This window comes from Eschrichtius robustus, chromosome 2, assembly GCF_028021215.1.
Source record: "Eschrichtius robustus isolate mEscRob2 chromosome 2, mEscRob2.pri, whole genome shotgun sequence".
Classification (NCBI taxonomy): domain Eukaryota; kingdom Metazoa; phylum Chordata; class Mammalia; order Artiodactyla; family Eschrichtiidae; genus Eschrichtius; species Eschrichtius robustus.
Genome location: NC_090825.1, coordinates 84,568,068 through 84,590,897, shown reverse-complemented (window position 1 = coordinate 84,590,897; position 22,830 = coordinate 84,568,068). Strand labels below are relative to the sequence as shown.

The window sequence follows — 22,830 nt, the reverse complement described above, 5'->3', positions numbered from 1 at the left end:
CAAGAGAAAGTCTACATGACCTTGGGTTTGATGATTAGTTTTAGATATAACACCAAAGCACGATCCATGGCAAAAATTATTGACAACTTGGACCTCATTAATTTCATTTTTATACTTTTACTTTGGATATTTATTCAAATATTATCTGTTTTCAATAGGCATAATATAAATTTTACACAGTATGTGTTCTACATTTCCACTAATAGTATATATTTTTCTATATAATTATGTAGTATTTATGGGCTTGAGACTGTTTTAGAAAAGTGTTTACACAATTTAATTACTTTTAAATGAAAATGTAGAAAAATATTTAACAACTGCTAGACCAAAATATGATTAATATGCTATATGTAAATAAATATGACTCAGGAGAACTGTAATCATAAAATTGTGATAATTTTGACATTACTTTCACTAGAAAATTTATAATATATCCTACTCTAGTATACATGATTAGTTCAAAATTAATGACTGCAACTCTCTTGTTACATATGTTATCAAATAATGATTAGAAGTACACTTTTGTAAGACTAAGATGATTGGAAAATGTTTCCTTAGAGAACTAAGGTAACTGTGAAATCACAGATGTAAATACAGAAGTGGTGTTAGATAATATTTTGTGCTACTCAAGGGTTATATCCCAAGAAAAAAATGATGAGACTCTAAACATCTGTTGGATTTTAGGAATGATTCCAAACGTGTCTCGAGTGAGACACTCATGTTGAGATCTAGAGGCAGTGTTACATCATTGTAAAGAGCATGGGTTGATCATAATACTCGGGGTCAAATCCAAGTCTTGCCATGTGCTAGTTGGGTGACATTTTTTCTGTGCCTCAGTTTCCTCATCTTCAAAATAGGAGCTATTTATAGTACCTTTTTCAGTAGGATGTTTTGGACTATAAAAACAGAATGTGTGTTGTGTAGACAATAAATATTAACTACTATAACAATATTATCATCAGTAATATATTTATATGTAATATATAATATACACCCAAAGTGCAAATACCTAAATGTGAACTTAAAATAGCCAAAATTTATTAATTTATGGTCCTCTAAAAATAAAGAGCAGCTCATTTCACACACATACACATCATTAAAAAGCTAAATATCCTCAATATGATGTGATTCCAAATAAAATAGCACTATCCATTGCAATTTAATACTTATTACTATTGATAAAGCTATATACATAAATTGGCAGATAACAGGAAGGAAGCATTCGCCAGAAGATAATTCAATTTTCTAAGATTCTTATGTTAAATTAGTATATTAGAATCTTGGTGACACACACCTATATTATCTACCACTGAAGAAAATATTTTAAACACTTTAAAAAAATATATGCATATCCTAAACTGTGGTCTTCCTGACTTAAAAAAATGTTTTATTAAGACTTCATATTTTTAGGGCAGTTTAAGAGTTTAAGATTCACAGCAAAACTGAAAGGTAGGTATAGAGGTTTTCCATAGATTCCCTCTCCTCACATGCATAGCATCCCCCATTATCAGCATCCCCCACCAGAGGGTACATCTGTTACAACTGATGAACCTACATTGACACATGGTAATCACTCAGTGTTCATAGTTTATGGTTCATTCTTGGTTTTATACATTCTCTGAGTTTGGACAAATGTATAATGACATGTATCCATTATTATGGTATCATAGAGAGTATTTTCACAGCCTTAAATTCCTCTGTACTATGCCTATTTATCTTCTTTGCCCCTGTACAATCTCTGGCAACCCCAGATTTTTTTTTTTTTACTGTCTCTACGGTTTGCCTTTTCCAGAATGTCACATAGTCAGAATCACACTGTATGTAGCCTTTTCAGATTAGTTTCTTTCACTTAGTAATATACATTTAAGGTTCCTCCATGTCTTTTCATGGCTTGACAGCTTATTTCTTTTTAGTGCTTAATATATTCCATGGTCTAGATATACCACAGTCTATCTATTCACATATTGAAGTATATTTTGGTGGCTTCCAGGATTTCATAATTATGAATAAAGCTACTATAAAACATCCACGTGCAAATTTTTGTGTGGACATAGGTTTTAAACTCCCTTAGGTAAATATAAAGGAGAGTGATTGTTGGATTGTATGGAAGAGTACCCTTAGTTTTGTAAGAAACAACAAAACTCTTCCAAAGTGGCTGTACCAGTTTACATTCCCAGTACCAATGGATGAGAGTTTCTGTTGTTCCACATCAAAACCAGTGTTGGGTGTTCTCAGTGCTCTGGATTTGGTGATTCTAATTGTTGTGCAGTGGTATTTCATTGTTGTTCTAATGTGTATTTTCCTGGTGAATATGGTGTGAAGCATCTTTTCATTTGTTTATTTGCCATCTCTGTATCTTTTTTGGTGAGAGTTCTCTCTTAGTCTGCTCAGGCTGCTACTGGAAAAACACTATAGACTGGGTTACATAAACAACAAACATTTATTTTGTACAATTCTGGAGACTGGAAAGCCTAAGAAAAGGTTCTGGACAATCTGGTGTCTGGTGAGGGCCCATGTGCTGGTTCATAGACAGCTGTCTTCTTACTGTGTCCTCACATGGTAGAATGTGGGAGGGAGCTCTCTGGGGACTCATTGACAAGGGCACTAATTCCATTCATAAGGGTTCCACCCTCACAGCCTAATCACCTTCCAAAAGCCTCACCTTCTAATACCACCACATTGGGGGTTAGGTTTCAACATATGAATTTGGGGAGGACACAAACATTCAGTCTATAGTAGTGGCTGTTAAAGTCTTAGACCCATTTTTAATTATGTTGTTTTCTCATTATTGAGCTTTAAGAGTTCTTTGTATATTTTGGATAACAGACCTTTATCAGATAAGTGTTTTGCAAATATTTCTCCCAGTCTGTGGCTTGTCTTTTCATTCTAATGACATTTTCTTTTTCAGAGAAGTTTTTAAAACCTTATATGCCTTTGGTATTTTTTCTAAAAAATTATCACCATATCCAAGGTCATCTAGGTTTTCTCCTATGTTATCCTATAGGAGTTTTTATAGTTTTGTGTTTTCCATTTAGATCTCTGATCCATTCTGAGTTAATTTTTGGGTAGGGTGTAAAGTCTGTGTCTAGATTCATTCTTTTTCTTGCATGTGGATATTCAGTTGTTCCAGCATCATTTGTTGAAGAGACTATCTTTGCTCCACTGCATTGCTTTTACTTCTTTGCCAAAGATCAGTTGACTATATTTATGTGGGTCTAATTCTGGGCTCTCTACTCTGTTCCACTGATCTATTTGCCTACTCTTTCACCAATACCACACTGTCCTAATTACTGTAGCTTTATAGTGTCTAAAACCTGTATAGTAACAGTCTTTCAACTTTGTTCTACTTCAATATTGTGTTGGTTATTCTTGGTCTTTTGCCCACCAATAATTTTAATTGTATCAGTCATAAAAATATTTCCAGACAGAATATGCAATTATATCACTGCAATCATTTTTACATTCTATTATACAAAAAAAATTAATGATACCCAGTTTCAATGGACATGAACTGCACAGTTACATATTTTCTCTCTTTTCCTCTGACTCTCACTCTAGTTCTCACACTCGTGCTTACTCTCTTTCCCTCTCAATCAATTAGGCAGGCCCAAACTGATTTATTAAAACAGGTCAAATGAGGAAGAACATTTTTGGGGGGACCCTTAAATTTAATACCTAACACTTAATGCAACACTAACAGAAATGGTGAAACAAATATGTTTCTCTACAGAGAAAGACTAGCTTTCTAGGTGTGTGTGTGCTCAGATATATACACAGACACAGTTTGAAAGAAAGATAACTCTATACTTTCCTGATCTCAGTCCAATGATTGTGTTATGATATTGAAAAAGTGAAAAAAGGAGATACAGTGGTATCCTAGAGTCTGCTCTCTCTCATGCTCTTTCTCTTTAAAATAGAAAGTAAATTTTCTTCTTTGTCAGAATGCTTACCAGAGTGTGCCTTTATTTAATAACTAAAGATATTAAATGTTATTAAATATTATATATTTATGAATGATGAGACAAAATCACTAGGTAGTCAGATAATCAAATTTTGATAGTGGTGCATCCCACCTTTACATGACCACCATGTTTTCAGAAATGTAACAGTTCTACAAAGTAAAGTCTGCATTTTAAAACACATAAGCCCCATAACAACAAACTGGTTGGAAACATTTAATTATGTAGCTTTTGTTAGATGCTGTGCTCCTTTACACTATGCCAAAGCTGATACGTATACCAAATAACAAATAAATCACATGGCTTAAGCTGCACTTGAGATTTATATTTTGAATAAGGCTACTCACACTGACACATATTTAGATTGGTTAGAGAAAATCTGAAAATTTGACTTGACAAACAGCTATTGTCCCAAGAGATGTGAAGATTAACCCATGCTGCTCATAGTACAGTTATGCACCAGATGCCATAACATTTTCCAAGGCAGAAGAAAACTTCCCCAAATAATATACAGCTACATATATAAAGAGGATAATTGATTAAGAGGGACTTATAGCCCTTCAAATAGTGTGGGGATATTAATTATTCAGGAAAATGTAACCAGATAAATTAAGAAGGAATTAAAGACACATTGTAATGTGTCTTTAATGAGCAACATTTTCCTGCCATAAAATATGGGACCGGTTCCAATAATTGACTAAAATCTCCTTCTGGTAACTAAAATTTCCAGGTATATTTTGACCTACTGTTTAAAGGAGGTAGGGAGGGGAAAAGAAATAATTGTTTGGTTTTTTTTTTCCATAACAGGGAAACATTAAATAATTTATTGAAAGGAAAAATGCAATATCAGGAACTGTATGCCATTATAATTTTATTTTAACTGAATCTATATAGAGTGAAATAGAGAAAGTTCTATAAATTTAAAACCATAGTAATAGTTCCCCAATAGCAAGTGCAGGCATTAAAAATAATTTCTCAGTTAGTTAACCTTAGTTTAAAGTACAACTGCAATGGAAATTCTTCTAATCTATATTGTTAATTTAATTTACAGTCCCACTTTGTATTTGGATGGCCAGTTGTGTTAGAAATAAGATTATTTGCTGTGAAATTTGACTCAGAAGTTACTTTTAAAACCAGTGTTTTAAAATATTATCATGAAAGATTTAAAAACTAATTTAAACAAATTAAAATGTCCTTGCAACTGTTATTACCGTCTCTCAGAGGCCTAATGTGTTCTCCCTTTCCTGTATCTGCTCTCCAGTCTTAGCTTTAAGGAGTATTCTTCAAAGTAACTCAAGCTGATGAGAGCTTCTGCTTTAGAATCTCACACAGAGTGTTTTCTGTGTGTGTGTTTGCTGTTAGTAATTGATGGGTCTAAGATTCTAGATAGGCAACATGCAATGAGATAGTCATTATCTCAATCTCCTAAATGATTAAGAAGAGCATGCCCCATAGGGCATCTGGCCCCTGGAAACTAAGCATAATAATGCACATGAAAATTGCTTACCTAGTAGTCTCAGAGAGGATTGTGAATGTTAATATGGTAATAGCCTTAAGAAGTAGATTATCGTTATGACTTTGTTAGAGATACGGCTAAAGCCTCACACATTGACCAAATTTTTAGGGTTACAAAGCAAAATAGGAATTGGAAAGTGATACTTTGTTTTGCTTGTATTAATGATAGAGTAAAAATTAAATCTGCCTCTGTCATGGCTTTGAATTTTTTATTTTGATGGTGGTGAAATCACAATGCCATAAAGGGTTGCTTACAATATGTTGACCTCTCTAAGACTGTCATAACACTGCAAATAATGAAAGGGGATAAAGTGGGTGTAGTAGAGAAAAAAAAGGGAAACTAATGAGACACTACTGAATATTAGGTCCTGCACCAACACCGTGGAGAGAGCAAGGATTCTAAGCCAGGTGTATTATACTAAAACTACACACTCTACCCCACACTCTCTGTGTGTGAAGATAAGGGATTTGTGTAAAACACTTCCTCATTTTTGAGCTGAGGGAAAGAAGACTTAAAGAGAAATTATCGCAGAAAAGGCTAACATATTAGTAAAAAGTCTAAATGTAAACTGCAGTTTACTTAGAATGAAAGATAATATATTGAGCTTACTTGAAATTATGAATCCTTAATTATGTAAAAGGGAATGTAAATGGTAAGGGTCAAGCGGCAGATTGCCTCACATCATTTTACCAACAGAGGAAAGAAGCAAAATTTTTACTCAGATATGCAAGAGAAATGAAATATATAAGAATAATTCTGATAGAAACATTAATATAACTGAGGCAGAGATGGGATAATAGCATTTTAGGATATATTAACTATCATTTTTTATATTTAATATTATCATACTGAAATAGCATCCATAGAATATCTCTTTATCAACCAATTCTTAGATTTTCCTTTACTACTATTTAAGTTAAACATGGCCTTGTAAAACTGATAGCTTATTTATAAACTAAATATACTCTATTATCGTTTGATATGCTTTCAGAAAATCCATTTTGCCTGAATTGACAAATCCTATACACTGTCCTAACCTAAAGGTCAGATATTAAAGAGTGTTGTTAAGGATATTTAGCACTTAGTTACGTTTTTCTTCTTGACATATCCTGAAAATTTATTGATAAATATCATTGGAAATGGAAGAGTGCTGGATAAAAAATTATTTTTAATAGTGTTTGTCAAAAAATTATTATATATTTTTCTATTTAAACTCTCCACAGAAATTTTCTTTCCTAAATATGAAGGGTAACTTGTACCTTAATATTAAGCTAGATTTGTTTTGGAAAATATATGGTTGGCAGGATTACAGAAGTGAAGTAAACTGTGTTGATAAAAATTTTGACCTAGTTTCACATTTGGGTTATTCCACTTATCATAAGCATAGAAAATTATACAAAAAAAATCTTTGCTACATAAGAATGTTGACAAGTCTCCAAATAACCACTATTTCATCAAATAATTTCAGCATGTAAGTCACTACTGTATATAATCCAGAAAACCTGTGAGCTCCCCTCTAAAATAAGGTTTTCACGAATATGAGATTTCCTAAGGGCACCTGAAAAAATCTGGTGTGGTCCATGGATAACCCAAAATTATCAAGGCAAGTTAAGCCTGAACTTGCATGGGGAAGCTTTTCCTGTGATAACACCAAAGTGTGGATCACAGAAAAGAGATTAATAAACTAAAGCCATGAAAATTATGTTATCACTTTTCATGCTCTGCAAAAAAAAGTACTGAGAGACACATAAATAAGGAAGTCATATTTTGCACACAGTAACTGTATTCATAATCCTGTCCTCACCCATCCCACCCCACAATTCATGAAAACTCAATGGAGTGCAATTCTAGATATGTAGTAGACAAGATTGAATAAATGATTAAAACTGCCATGATAGACCGGATAATTCCCTCCTGGGGGGGGGGAAATGGGAAAACATTTCCATCGGTGGAATAAATACAGAGATGAACTCCTTAAAGAACTAAAATTTTTACATTTGTTTTAAACTCATATATAACTATAAACATTTAGCATGTCTGAATAGCACCTGATTTAACTACTTTTGTTGCTGAGAAGTAATTCATTTTTTTCTTACCTCCAAGAAAATTTTATATTCCATAATATACGTTTTTCACCTGTAAAATTTCATTTCAAAAATAACTTGATGAATAAGAAACAAGGAAAAAATAACGATTTTTAAATGAAAGTGTTAGGTTCATTTTCTTCCAAATTTGAGGCATGACACTAATCCACTTGCTTGTCGTCAATTTGGAATATAAATAAACTTTTGTCCTCTCTCTTGTGAAAGTCTGTCATAGTAATTCAGATGCCATGCAAAAACACTTTAACCCTTTTATCACACAATGATGGTCTTCAATGTACCGTTGTTATAAACATTTATCTCCTGAAATAAATTTTTGCTATCTGGAATAAATGATTTGGTGCTGGGAGGGGTGAAGACTGTTCGAATAAAAACAAAAGTAATCATGAACTATTGATGGCAACCATAATTTAATAAGATCTTAAAGCACAGATCTTAAATCAAAAAGTGTCTCTTTTTGATTATTATAATAACCAGGATTATATTTATGGACTTTTTTGCTTTACAAACAGCTCTCAATGATATACTTATCTTCTTTCTGCTTATAGTTCAGTAGCATTATTCCCACACTCCAATGAAAAAGTCCAACAAACAGTGAAAAGCAAGGAGCTTTAAACCTATTACAATGCTGAAGACAAAGCACTGGCTGGAACAGTATATATTTGGACAGTCATAACTATGATATTAAAGGAGACAGGCCATGCCTGACCTGCTGTTGATATAACCATAGACTGGCAACACATTCCTCAAGAGCTGCACAACCTTCCATCATTCAAGATTCGTGGAGAACAGATGTTTTCCATCAGAGTGATGGTATTTTTACACTGCTTTCATTAAACTGTCATTTCTTAAACTGCTTCAATTTCAGGTCCCTTTTATCGCTTTGTTAGTTTTAATGCATCTCTCTGTACCTTGCATGACAGGCAGGTAGCCCTGACTTTAATTGTGGGTATACGTGCCAAAGATTAGGCCTTACCCACTCACAGTAGCCCTCTCTGGAATTGTACTTAATTGCGAAGTGAAAGCAATATTGGAACAAGCAGCAGCAGAAAGATCGCTAGTTATTCATGGCGTGGAGACTGAGAAGTATTATGCATGTATTAAAATGCTTTGAAGTGAAACATTTATGCAACTCACTTTGAAAGAATCAATAACTCTGATATACTAGTGCAGTTGAAAATATTGTTCATCTAACACAAAATGGATGTAAGACAAAAATAAAATGGATGTTCAAAACCCAACAGCTATCTGACAAACTCAGAAAACGCCCTCAGTACAGCTGAACTAAATGATCCTTTCTAAACGTTCCTCCTTGATGCAAAAGGTTCAAGGTGTAAATTGAATATCATTTTTATACCAGATAGCAATATTTACTTGAATTTCTTCATCTAGATAGTTCTTATTTTATTTATTTTTGTTTTCATGACTTGCGAGGTACAACCATCAGGACCTTAGATCAAAGATAAGCTTAAAAGGGGGAATTTAGTCCTGAACTACAATTATTGGAAAATGGAGGCTGTCACCCATTATGTACAAGAGCCAACCTGTAACACATCAGCTCATCCTAATTTTGTGCTGATTCTCCTCCACACCCTTCTGAGAAAATATTAGGAATAAAAATTTTGAGAAGGCTGTTTTAGAATAAAGTGAAAAATCCCCTGAATTTGTGATCTGGATGTACATATTTTAGAGAATCACAAAAGATCAAAATTAAGAGAAGACAGTGTTTAAAGTTCTGCACTTAGAATTCCTGAAATTAATATAAAGGTAATAAATTACACTCCTGATCACTGTGAAGAGTCATTATCCAGGAATTTTTTCTGCTGACGCTCCACTTTTCCTTGCAAATCACACTTTTGGGTTATTATCACAATAATGAGTGTAGTTGTTAATGTGGTCTCTAATCTTTCAGTAATAAATTTGTATTCCATTAAAAAGAACAGACAGTAAATTAGAGCTCAGTTGGATATTATCACAATATGAATCAGGCTCTTTGATGGAAATTCACTTCTAGCTTATGTTTTGGTTGCGTTGACTGTTTGTTTCTGAAGGCAAACAAAATTTCGTTATGCTTGCGTATTTGCTAAGTAGGCACTAAATAATCAAGAAATTATCTCTATGAAAAAAGAAGATGCATTGCCCTCCATACATACTAATGTACATCTCATAATATGAAATTTAATTAGCCAAACTCAATAATTCACAGAGCTGGTAAAAGAATGATAATGGACAATCACAGCCTAAGTACAGGGACACGACATACAGACATATTTCATTAATGGAATTAATTTAGAATTGTAATTAAATAGATTACTTACTAGCCCACACTATAATTTCATTAATCTAATGATAATGCTTCATCACAGAGCATCTATGAAAGAACTCTCCCAATTGTGGCATACATTGTACAGTTTCACACATTTAAAATAGATCAACAAGTTTAAAAAAATTGACCCTTGTTTTAAGTAGGCTCAGGAAGTTTTTATGCAAGACAATTAATACATCTAGAATATATAGTTTCACACAAAGATAATTATTAAAATTGCTCAAAATTTTATAAAACTATTCTACCAGTAAGTATATGAAGATTTTAAAAATTATTATCCTGTGTACTCTAAACTTAAAACCAATTTATGTGTGTGCATTTGAACACATATAAGACTAGAAAAGCTGATTTCTGATTTCTATATTTGCTTCATTCATTAACAGACATTTACTGAGTGCCTCTTGTGTGTCGAGTCTCACACTAGATTTAATAAAGGGGACTTAATTAGTAATTAGAAGACAGATATAATGCCTGTCCTTATAGATTTTACTATTTAGGATTCTGTAGAAATTTGTGAAGATCACCAAGATTATGTGAAATTTTATGATCATGTAATTATTTTATTTTTCCCTTATATTTAACTTTTTTGCATTTTCACTCATAATTTTATTTTAAATTTTTTATTTTATGCAATTTGCATGTATACTTTATGCTCTGGTAGAGAAATTATACCATCATTTGTGTTATAAATGAACCTACTTAAACAGAATATTGTACCTGTTTAGTATCAAAAAATTTATGCAAAAACTGAGTCATTTTGATACAACATAGATTTAAAGTGTAAGTATATATTCTATGTAATATTTTCTAGTTACAAATTAATTTAATTTGGTATTGGTCATTAAGATATAAGGGCCATTTTCTTCAGACATTATTATTTAGAAGTTTTATATTTGATTTAAATAGAGAAGTGTTATATTTTACATGTAAATAGGATTACATGTATTATCCAGGATTAAATGTATTATCCATTAATAATGTAATTAAATGTAATATCCATAAAAAACTAATAACAGAAAATTTCATTTTTCCTTATTTACTTTTACTATTTAGGGATATCATAACTGACTTTTCAAATCAAAATTTAAAAATGCATAAGGATAATATAAAGAAAAAGAATGGGGACTAAAGTGTCCAACGATTAGTTAATTCTCACCCAGGTGTTCTTTTATTTTCATATCCTTTTTTTTGGACAACTATCCACAATTTCACTTTTAAAGCTGTAATATATAGCCTTAGATAAATGAAAGGCTTTCATCACTGAGTTCCCTTCTACTTCAAGTGAATTATAAGAGAGTATTTTTCTTGAACAGATTATAAGAAATAAATTGATGGATAAATGCTGACTTCCTTCACATCAAAAATACACATGTGCTAATATTTTACCTTTATTATGCAATCTATTTAATATTTTGATATTGAGTTTTGTAAGTTGTATATAAGTAATTTATCAAAGTGAAGTTTAATCCCATTTTTTCAGTTATAACAACACAGAAACTAAACATTAATTTAAATAATTTTCTTAAAAAACTGTCACTGAATGGTTTACTTTAATTTACCTAATCTTCAACTGTCATATACTGTGTATCTGGCATGATGTAGAATTTTTACTTATGTAAAAAAATTTTTGTTAAACTATTTACAAAATGGAACGTAATCATTCTTTCACTTTATACACACAAAACATGTTCTCATCTATTAATTATATTTAACCATACATTTACACCAGTGACATATAAATACAGATTTTAATGTAGATAAAAAAGTAAATCACACATATCTCATAACTTCAAATCTCTTGAAATTATTGTTAGGAAATATAAAAGAATTTCCATCATTTTTTTCACTAAAAATTAAGTATAGGAGAAGAAACATCTCAAGGCTATCTCCAATAATTTTATTCGAAGAGAGAATGTGACCCTTTTAAAAATATAAGACAAGTAGGCTATGTTAAAATTTACTTTCTGTACAGCAGAAAAATTTCTGCTGTACAGCAAAGTGATTCAGCTACATATATATAGAAAAATATATATATATATTCTTTTTTATATTCTTTTCCATTATGGTTTATCACAGGATATTGAATATAGTTCCCTGTGCTATACAATAGGACCTTGTTTATCCATTCTATATACACTAAATCCAAACTCCCAATACATCCCTCCCCACCTCCCTCCCCCAACTCCCTCCCCCTTGGCAACCACATGTCTATTCTCTATGGATAAGGACCCAATTTTTTTTTTTTTTTAACTTTTTTTTTTGGCTGCACCCCGGGGCATGTGGAATCTTAGTTCCCCAATCAGGGATCGAACCCGTGCCCCCTGCAGTGGGCGCACGGAGTCTTAACCACTGGACCCTAGGGAAGTCCCAAGGACCCAATTCTTAAGTGCTAAACTCTGCTCCAACCTGAAGAGCAAGTCGGAGAGGGTTGCTGCCGAGGATGGAATGGGGTGGGAAGGATGCTGTAACTCACAAGCCTTGTGCATGTAACTACCTGCCTGTTTAGATCACGTGCACAGATACTTTAAGAGCAGCACTGTCTAAAAGAAATATAAAGCAAGCCACAGAGGTAATTTTAAAATTTCTAGAAGCTGCATTTAATAAAAAGGTAAACAGAAATAGGTGAAATTAATTTTAATAATGCATCTTATTTAACCCAATAAATCCATCATATTATCAATAAAAATAAATAAAATAAAATGCACCTGGCATATTTTAGGCTTTCAATAAATGTTAGACCTCTTAAATTATTTGATAAAGTTCATCAGTATGACATTGGCATATGAATTCAGCAGATATCATATAAAAAGTAAGACTTTAACAGAGAACTTCCGTAGGCTACAAGTCTTTGTCTCTGTACATCATCTATTTTTGAATTTGTTTGAACAAATACAGCAAACTGAAGAGGACATAATAACAAATATCCATAAATCGAGAATTACCAAACATTGACATTTTGTGATCTGCCCTCATGTTTCCTAAATAAAATAATTACAATTTTAAAAATAACTTTATTCTACTTCCTAGACCTTCCCTCCTTCTTTTCTGAGACATCTACATCATAATTTTGTATTTATAATTCAATATATGGTTTCACATATTCACTACATATATAAGCATCAGATAATGTATAGCATTGCTTTGCCCGTTTTGTTTTACATAAATGCTACTTAATTGTCCATATTTTTCTGTTCATTTATTTTACTGTTGCACAGTAATCATTTTGATAGAAGCTAATATTTACTGAACATTTCCAGGTTTCCTAGTAATCTAGGTGTCAATCACTGTGTTAAATATTTCATATACATTAATTCATTGTACTCTCACAACAACCCTGTAGTGGAGGCTTTGTTTTTATATTATATTTTATAACTCATTTTATATTAAATATTGTATACATTATTTTATAATACTGTTACTTTACAAATGATCTAAAAGGAACACAGAGAAGTCAAGTAACTTGCACAATGCTGCGTAGATAGTACATGGTAGAACTGGCGTTTGAACTCAGGATGTCTGGATCCAGAGTCCACATATTAACCACGCTCCCCTGTGCTCAAAATCAAAGAATAGACCATATGTTTGTATATATTTTCCTATTGATGGACGAATCAGCTATTCCATTTTTTTACCCTTGCAAACAATGTTGCAATAAATGTCCTTGAATATGCCTCCTGGTTTCTATAAAAGAGATTTTTCAGGGCAGAAACTCAGGCGGTTTATTGGGAAGTCTCAGGGTACACCTGTATCCAACAGTAACCCGTCTTGTACTTGCCTTTCTAGATCCACATATGGGGCATTAAGACCAAAAAGCTATAATTGACAATATTTCCTTCTAGTTAAAGACCTCTGGTTTTTGGGTTTTGCTTGATGTGTCTGGTATTCTTTGCTCATCTTGTGTTAATGCATACTTCTACCACAGCAGAAAATCTGTGCCTATTTAAGAGACTTCTAATATCCTAATAAGGAATTGCTAGATAAAATACAGGGTGTTCAGTTAAATTAGAATTTCCGGTAAGCAATAAATATTTACTATATTGCATGGGATATACTGTACTTTATTTTTCATCTGAAATTCAAATTTAACTCAGTGCCCTTATTTTTATTTGCTAAATTTGGCAACCCTACAAATAAGCCACCCACTCACTAGATAGCTAATTAACAAAAGAACCACCCCTACTTAGTGGTAGGCACACTGAGGGGATGTCATTGATCCAGCACCACCTAATCTAGCTCCACAATAAATGGGACCACAGTCTGTCTTTCAGAAATCATTATGTTTTATTCAAGTGGAAGCAGACAGAAGATGTATATATTTTACCCAACTTTTTCTTATAAAAAGATTTATCAGAAACCTTCCCACAGTTGTTGTGCATTAAGTGCTGCAGTGCCTCCCTCAACTCAGAATACCTGCCTCATTTTTTTCTTGTCTAGTGACACATTAAAGTACATTTTTACATCATATTCCTGAGAATATAACTAGAAGGATCATTACCATATGCCAACCTTGTCTCTTCTGCCTCTTCAACCCCATGCCCACATTCACTTCCTCTCTGTTCTATGCTGTAAAAATGCACTCTGGCAGTATAAAAGTGGGTAGCAGAACACAAAGGGTGATGTCAGTAAGCTAAACTGACATTACATTAAATAATGAGGAATTTGTAAGTGGGAGAACCCTATGTGATTCACCCAACACCTCATTTTATAATAAAAAAAAAAAAGAAGAGGAATTTAATTCAAATTGAATCATCCTCCCTAGAAAATGAGACTCTCTGAATAAGCAGGAACAAAGGACAGCCAGTGGGTCTTAGGTATTGCAGCTGCCAAAGATGAAATTTCTGCTCCAGGGCATATTCATTTCACTAGTTAAGTGCTACTTGAACTAATAGCAATTTCTTAGGTGAAAAGAATTTTGATCCTTTTCTTATTTTTCCATTATGGAGCTTTGGCATTTCATCAATTGGCATATCCTACCACATTGTGCTGAAATGTTTCGAGGGTTTTGCTGAGAATATGGAGGGATGCTTTTGTCTATAAAATACACCATCAGTTCAGACTGGGGTTTTTTTTCCGAAAGAAGTAAAGTTGATTACTTGGCATCAGTCCTTCATCACAGATACTACTGACGAAAAAAGGAGTGTGAAAAGAACCAAAGGACATGAAGCCCGTGGGGAAATAACGAAGTATAAGTGCTGCAGAGAGCAGCCAGAAATGGAATAATATTTCTTCTGTGAGGACCTCAGTAATAACAACCCATGAGTGATGAGACTTACTGCAAATAGCAAGAGTGCTGTGGGAGAAGAATAAGAAAAACCTACACTGTGAAAGATACCGTTTCACATGCCGATCTCCTTCCCTTTCTTCACAGATCACTTGAGTTCTCTTTTTCATTACTCCACTTTCCAAACAACAGTAAGTATACACAGAGGGCCAAATGTGTGCCAAGGACTAAAAAGTACAGCTATGAAAAAGACATAATGTCTGATCTTAGAAAGATCCAAATTTGATACAAAAATAAATGATAAGCAACTACAAAGCAAATATAGAAAAACCAATATTGTTGATATGTGGGGGATCCACAAAAAAAGGAGGAAGTAATTGTAACCTTGGAGTTGACTAGGGAAAGACTCACATAGAAAGGGACATTTATGTAGGTTGTAATATAGGAGTAGGGTTTTGTCAGGCTAGAAGTGGGGGAAGGAGGTTTCAACTAAATGGGTCAGCCAAAGCAATAAATAACAAATAATCTGATTGTTGAAAGAATTTGCTGTTTGTAATGCTGAAACTGGAAAAATATGCTGTGGCAAGATTCTGTGTAGCCTTATAGACCTTTTAGAGGAGTATGGATGTTATACGAATATTGGGAATAGAAAGCAAATGAGGGTACATAAAAAGGAATGCAAGTGTGTATTTTTAGTGGCATTATGAAGAACGGGTAAGAGGGAAAAGAAAAGTTAGAGGTAGTTATATCAATTAAGAAATTACTATAATTAGCCAGGTGAAAGACATGATGAAAATTCAAATAAGACAGTGACAACATAGAAAATGGAAGGTAGACTCAACTTGGGAAGTAGAACTGATGGATTTGGTGACAGCTTGGGTGAGACAGGCGATGGAGACTAAGATTTTGCCCTTGTATGAATGAGTATATTCTGATTCCTTTAAAAGAGATTCTGGCAGATGGGGGAGCAGATGAATGTTAACTTTTGAATCTAGAAGTGAAGCTTCCAGAATTACATCTATTCTTTATTCAATACATGTTTACCACAAAGTTAGATCCATATCCTTCATAGAAAGAGGAAAATGAGCTAGAAGTCAATTAATTGGACATATCATAGATATTTTTCTTAAAGTGTTCATAAGTTTAAGTCTAGATAGCCTGAAAATGTTTGAATAGTTTCAGGTCTCATAGTTACTAGACCTATGTAGCTAATTGACAGACTTTAGTGCACTAGCTTATTAGTTCGGAATATAACTCAAAAGAGTGGAACATTTAGGGCACAGAATGGATTCTGTCCTTGAATGACCTGTTAAAGTTTACAAATGACTGAGAACAACATATGCTTATAAAATTTCAAGTCAGTTTCAATTAACCAATTGTTAAGGAAATATGAATTTCATTATGCAAAAAAGAAACCCTAATTCATTTGAATACTTATCCATGCAATTTTATATTCAAATGAGAGTAATAATAATTGAGACTTTGAAATTTGTAATATAAAAAGTGCTTTTACAAACATTATTTATTTTAAAATTATTTAATCTCACATGAACCTGGCAGTACTCTTGTATAATCTCTGTTTTGTAGATAAAGAAATTGAAAATTAAAAATGTTACAGTCTCAGAAGGATGATGGTTTTATCAAAAGTCATACCGCTTTCAGTAATGCACTTAAGACACACCAAATTTTCCTACTCCAATCCATTAAATAAGTCTGTAATAGCAGCCAAAGACAATTCAGAACAACAAATATTTGCTGAATTCCCACGTTGGTTCTTGCCCTTAAAAAAGGGAATCTGATAAGATTTTATAAAAATAATAAGACTATGGAAGACATTCCCAGCAGAAAGAAATAGAATAAAAGAAATAATGATCCTGAAAAGGGAACAGGAAATATGGTTTGGATTTATGATGTACACTTCTATTAATGAGAGACTCTAAATATAGTCTGTGGTCATACTACAGAAAAAAATTTAATATCAGGTTAAGGTGTGACTAAATTAATAAAAGGGGCCAGAGTTCTGTTTTTTGTTAATGTTTATGAAGATAAATACCATTTTCAAACAAAATCTTATATGGAACCCTATAAAATATATTAAATTAGAGACACCTCAGTGGAAGCTGGAATGTGACTACATTAAAATAGATTTTTTATGCTACAAAAATCCCTACAAAGTACAAATGTTCTATTAAAGTAAGAATATAAAGAATATAAAATATTTGCAGCAAATATTTGTAGCAAATAGAGCTACTTATTTAAAATATAAACATATGAAATTATAAAAGAAAAATAGCAACTACCAAAAACATAAATGAATAAAAGCACACAATAGGAAGTTTTACACAAAACATACATTCATGAAAAAACACTCAACATAATTAATGAGATCAAATTAGAACCATATTAGAATAAAGTCTGCCCTATCAGATTAACAACTACTAAAGTTATAATGCACAATAAGGACATGAAGAAATAAGCATTGGCATACACCCCAGGTGAGAAAGTAAGTCTCTGGCTTCACAGGGTACTGGGCAATTAATTTAAAAGGCATCTGGCCTTCGACCTAGTCATTTTTCATTAAATGTTTATCACCATATATACTTTTACTCATGCAAAGATACATGTACAAGTTTAATCATTATATCATTGTTTACTATTGTAAAATCCTGGAAACAGCATACCAGGAATCATTTTTGTTTAATTATGTACCACAAAACCATGAAATGCAAGGCTGTCTTTAGAAAACTAAACTTACAAGTGCTTTGTTTTGGAAAATTCTCATTGACATATATAACTGAAAACAGAAAAAAGTAACCATTGTGTATCATATTCTCATATTTGTGTACTTATAATTGTATAAAAAGTATAAAAAGCTGCTTATTGCAATTGTATTTTTATAATTAGCCATCAGAACACATTGAGTTTTTATCAACTTTATTATGTTGTAAAGAAATAATAACTAGTTTTAAATAAGTAAAAGCAGAGTGAATAAGGACTAAAGAATATCAGCTGTTCTAAATTAAGAAAAAAAACACCAATTGAAATGCAGGTGAACCTACTTTAGAGCAAAAGCAAAGAGAATGTAGATCTTTACCCAGGCCTCATGATACAGATCAGAATCTAAAGATTTCCTCTACTACAAGTTTCCAGAGCTGGAGGAAAGAGGGGTGGAGAGGAGGGAGGCAGTGCAAAGGAGACAAGCAAGAACCACAAGAAGAAAGTTGAGAGTTTTTTGGTTTCGTTGTTTTGTTTTTCGGTCCCACACAGTGTTATTCTAAGAAGTCGCTGAACACGGAAAAAGGCCAGGATTGGCTTATAGGATAGTTCATCATTGTGAATAAATACATAGATTTTAGCATTGGGCCCTTGAAGTCTTCCCAGAAGGTAGAACTGAAATAGTTTCTTTGCCTGTAAATTGATACACATTGTGAAGTACCCTTCAGCCTGCCTAGAATGTTTATTAAGAATTCCGTGTCTTCCAACAATAATTTCCATTCACCAAGGACTTACTAATAACATCATACTTCAGTGAATACCTGTGGCCTCAGGCTGTCTATGTTGGAAAGAAGCTATGAAATTCTTCCTCTCCCTTTAAAATGTTATTGGCCACAAGAAAGCCAGCCAAGAAATTCATTCATTCATTCATTCATTCATTCATAGTCTCTCTCTCTCCCTCCTCACACCGTCCCCCATCTCCCAGTCAGGTTCTTTTTCTGAAGTAGGGGATCCCTATTACCTGCTCCCTGCTGCTGTCCCCGGCTGGTTACACCGGACTCAGTTCCACCCTTGATAGGAGTCATAAAACAATTCTGCGAATCAGGAAACTAATTCAGTTCCCCAGATCTTTTTCTGTTCTGAAGGCCAAGTGGTAAAATGCAAAGAAACAGCAAGGCTTCCTCTTGGTATAGTAAAGGTAAGAAGACCTACTCTTTGTTGCACATACCCACTCATATAAATCAATTGCTGTATGTGAAATCACTTTATAAATATTAAAGCATTGCCAATGTAATGTGGAATTATTTGGTTCAATAATAATAAGATAGGCTGCAATGCACTGAGTGAGCACAGCCTTGTCCTTAGCTTAGCTCTTTACAAACTTTTGCACTATTCTGCCCACATCAGGCCTTGGCTTTATTCCCCCATATATATGACTTTTGTCTTTAACTTTTCCAAACTTCCATCTTTTCTCCAGAAAATGCAATCTGCTCAGAGCAGCTAACTTGGGGAGATTTACGATTAACAAGGGGTGGTTAGCAAGCATCACCAATAGTAGCTGAACTCTCTTGTTTAAGGGCTAATCATTCACATTTATTTTTACAGTTTCTTTACAGTAGATTTGGTGATCTAAAATCTTGCAATGGCTTTATGTTAAGTAAAAATGGTGTTTCTGACAAGTAGTTTCCATTGACATTCTTGTAAGTCAAGGGAGAGGGAAATGTAGATATCTGACTTCAAATATTTGAAGAACCTCAATCTACTACATGTTCCAGAAAGCAGGAGTAGGGTTAATGAGTGAGACCAGCTCATTATACAGGTGCTGAGAATATCAGATAATGGTTTTCATTTAATTGTCAATTTCACCCATTCTGATGTGTTCAAAATTGATTAACACTATCAAAACTTAACCAACACTTGAAATTTCTTGCACAGGTAACATCAAGGCAATTGAATTCCATTTTTTTTTAAGAACAAAAGGATAAATACAAAAACTCCCACTTTTTATAGCACCATAGGGACTTAAGCAAAACAATTTTAAGATTTAATTTCATGAAGCTGTGCTGAAGAGTTCCCATGGATTACTAGCTGAACTAATTCCCAGCATGAGATTGCCAAGCCTGGGGAACTATCAAAGATCCCCAGCTCAAAAAAGGAAGCACATTTATTTTTTAAGACAGGAGGTTTGTCTTACGGATGGTTTTACTCCACATTGTGCTTATTTTGGAACCAGACATGTCAATTTTCATAAAATATTCAAGGAAAATATCATATGAATCCAACTGATTTTGATAAGTCGACACTCCATCTATTACCATGAAAAAAGAAGGATAAATTAGAAAAAAGAAAAAGAAATATAAAGTTCAGCTAGAAAAAGAGAAGTCCCCCCAGATGTCAAAAAAGAAATGAGAAAGCAAAATCAGAGCGCTCAGGTGAAGCTGACTTTTGGGGCCAGTAAAATCTTTGATTGAAAATTGGCATTAAAGTTTGAGTTGAATGCCTATCAGAGAACAAAAATTACGTTTTAGATCTGCATATGTTATGTACAAGCCTTCTTCGTAAAGCCCTTAACACTGAAAAGTTTCCTATCTTATGGAAAATCCAGAGACACAACATTAAAGATTAGTCTCTTTGAACATTTTAGTGGAAAAAAGAGCACTCACAGCAGTGAAAAATTTCAACCTTGTGTTCAGTGTGAGGGTATGGTCCACATTCACTCTATCTGCGTGGTCCACATTTACTCTATCTGCATGGTCCACATTCACTCTAGCTGCGTGGTCCACATTTACTCTACCTGCATGGTCCACATTTACTCTAGCTGCGTGGTCCACATTTACTCTATCTGCATGGTCCACATTTACTCTATCTGCATGGTCCAGGAACTGAACTGTGAGGTGCTAAATTCATATTAAAATGACTCAGTACCATTAACACAGGAAATTGATTGAAAAAGGATACAAACGAAAACCTAGTCAGTAAAAATAAGTTTTCTAAGATTCTTTTCTTTTCTCATAAAGCATCAAGCCCTAGAGCCATGGCCCAAGTATGTGTCCCCAAGTATTTGTACTTAATCCATCTCAAAGTTTCTTGTCTTTGGAAAGGGCTTAAAATCTCCCAGAATTTAAAATAAATAAATTTTAAAGTCTCTTATAGCCTACCTCTTTATTTGTAACTGTCTTCAGGGTACAAATAAGAGAACGCACTCTGAGTACAATTAAGTACAAAGGAAGTAATATTTTGTAAGTATATAAGAAATCTTCATGAAACTGAAGGGCAGAAATATTACTGTCCCTTAGAAAAGAATATATCTATTAATTTAGGTCTACAAGAAATTCAAGAATTACCCTCTTTGTCCATCCGGCTACTTCTCTGTATCTCTGCTCTATTTACCTTTGATTCTGTATACATTTTTTTCCCCTCAAACCAGTTCACATCATAGAAAACCTAGCTATGACAGAGTTTACCAAATTTTATATTACTTCTATCCAAAAAACAAGGCTGGGAGAGTCTAGGTTCTTGGCTATACCGCCCATAACTCACTACAGTCCATAACTCATGCTGATTAAAAGTAAAACTGTGGATAAGATACAAAACTACAAACCAAAATTACTGATAAGGACTCTGAAAAGTAAATAAGACCTGTGGAGGAAAATTAAACGCTGGAGGAGTGAAGCACAGGGGGGCAGAAATTCCTATTTTATTTTATTTTATTTTTATTTTATTTTTTTCCTTCCTGTGGCTTTGCCCTGAGTGGAGTCCTAGTCACGGACTATCGTGAAAAAAGAAGCTAAGGCAGATGAAACATTGATAGAAACCCCATCTGTCTGGACACAGGGGTGATGGGGGCCCTGTGGGCTGTAGAACATACACAGTCACAGAGGGGACTTAACCCAGAAAATCATTCCCCTAATTCTGCACATGAACCTTCAGGCCTTAACCACACATGCCCAGGAAAGACCAAAAACAAGGTAGCAAAAGCTGTGCTCTGAATCCTTGTCTGAACCGCTCCCACAAACCTCAGACTAACACCTGACATATGCATGAGAAAGACTCATACAAATATAGTAAAGACCTAGAGAATGAAACTAAGATGTGAACCAATGCCTACAGAAGATGAGCTACAACTTAGCTTAACGTTGCTGACTGGTTTCAGTTTAAATTCCTGCTCCAAATCAAAGCGCCTAGAGATCCAGAGTAATCAGACTCCTTTTTAAATAATCCATTCACAGTCCCACACTCCTAACTTCTCCTCAGTTCACACCTCCAGCACCTCCTCCCTCAACCTCACAGTCACTTTAAAGCCTTGCTGCATAAATCACAGAGAAAACAGAGAAAACCAGAAGAGAAATCCCACAAGCTTCCAGAACGGAATTGCTTCCATACCTTATTTGTGTCACACGCAAAGCTCATTAACAATTCCCAGGAAATAAAAATAGAATCTGGGTAATAAAATGAAGTCTAACCTTTTTTCTTTTCCTCCGTGCTTGATCTGGTTACACTTGCTCATAGGACGCCACGCGCAGAGGCTTCTCACCCGTGACTTCTGACCACAGCTCCTGGTGCAAAATGGCTGCGCGGAAGCCTCAGCTCCGAGGGGCGGGGCCGCGTGCAGAGGTGCTGCACCTGGGGCTTCAATCTCAGGAGGTGAGCTGAGCAGCTGCGCCAAGATCTCCACCCCTTCCCCGCCCTGCAGACAAGAACCCCATAGAGCAGCCCCACCTGCAGCCTTTCTGGGAGAGCACGTGCTCTAGAGCCTGAGCAGTGCCTCCCTGTCCTTTGATCAAAGAATAAATCTTTCCTTTGCTTCTGTTGGCTCTAAGGACACCAGCAGAAGGACCCTTACTGTGGACAGACTCAGGAGGGCCAGTAACACTTGCATCTAAGGCCATATACTTTCCCCTTCCCCCTGTTACCAGGAATAAACTGTCTGTTCTTCTAAGTAAAGCCATTCCCTCCCTCTGGGCACTAGGCCCCATCCTTCTCAGGAAAAT

The 22,830-nt window shown here is 34.0% G+C and overlaps 1 long non-coding RNA gene across 2 annotated transcripts in view; it reads right to left on the bottom strand.

Moving 5' to 3' along the window:
• Positions 1-22,407, bottom strand: part of LOC137757353 (uncharacterized) — a 589,266-nt gene extending 566,859 nt beyond the window's left edge. For both annotated transcript variants that reach the window (XR_011072331.1, XR_011072335.1), the window contains exon 1: positions 22,303-22,407. This is a non-coding gene — a long non-coding RNA (uncharacterized lncRNA). The remainder of the gene's footprint in view (positions 1-22,302) is intronic.
• Positions 22,408-22,830: the final 423 nt, after the last annotated feature.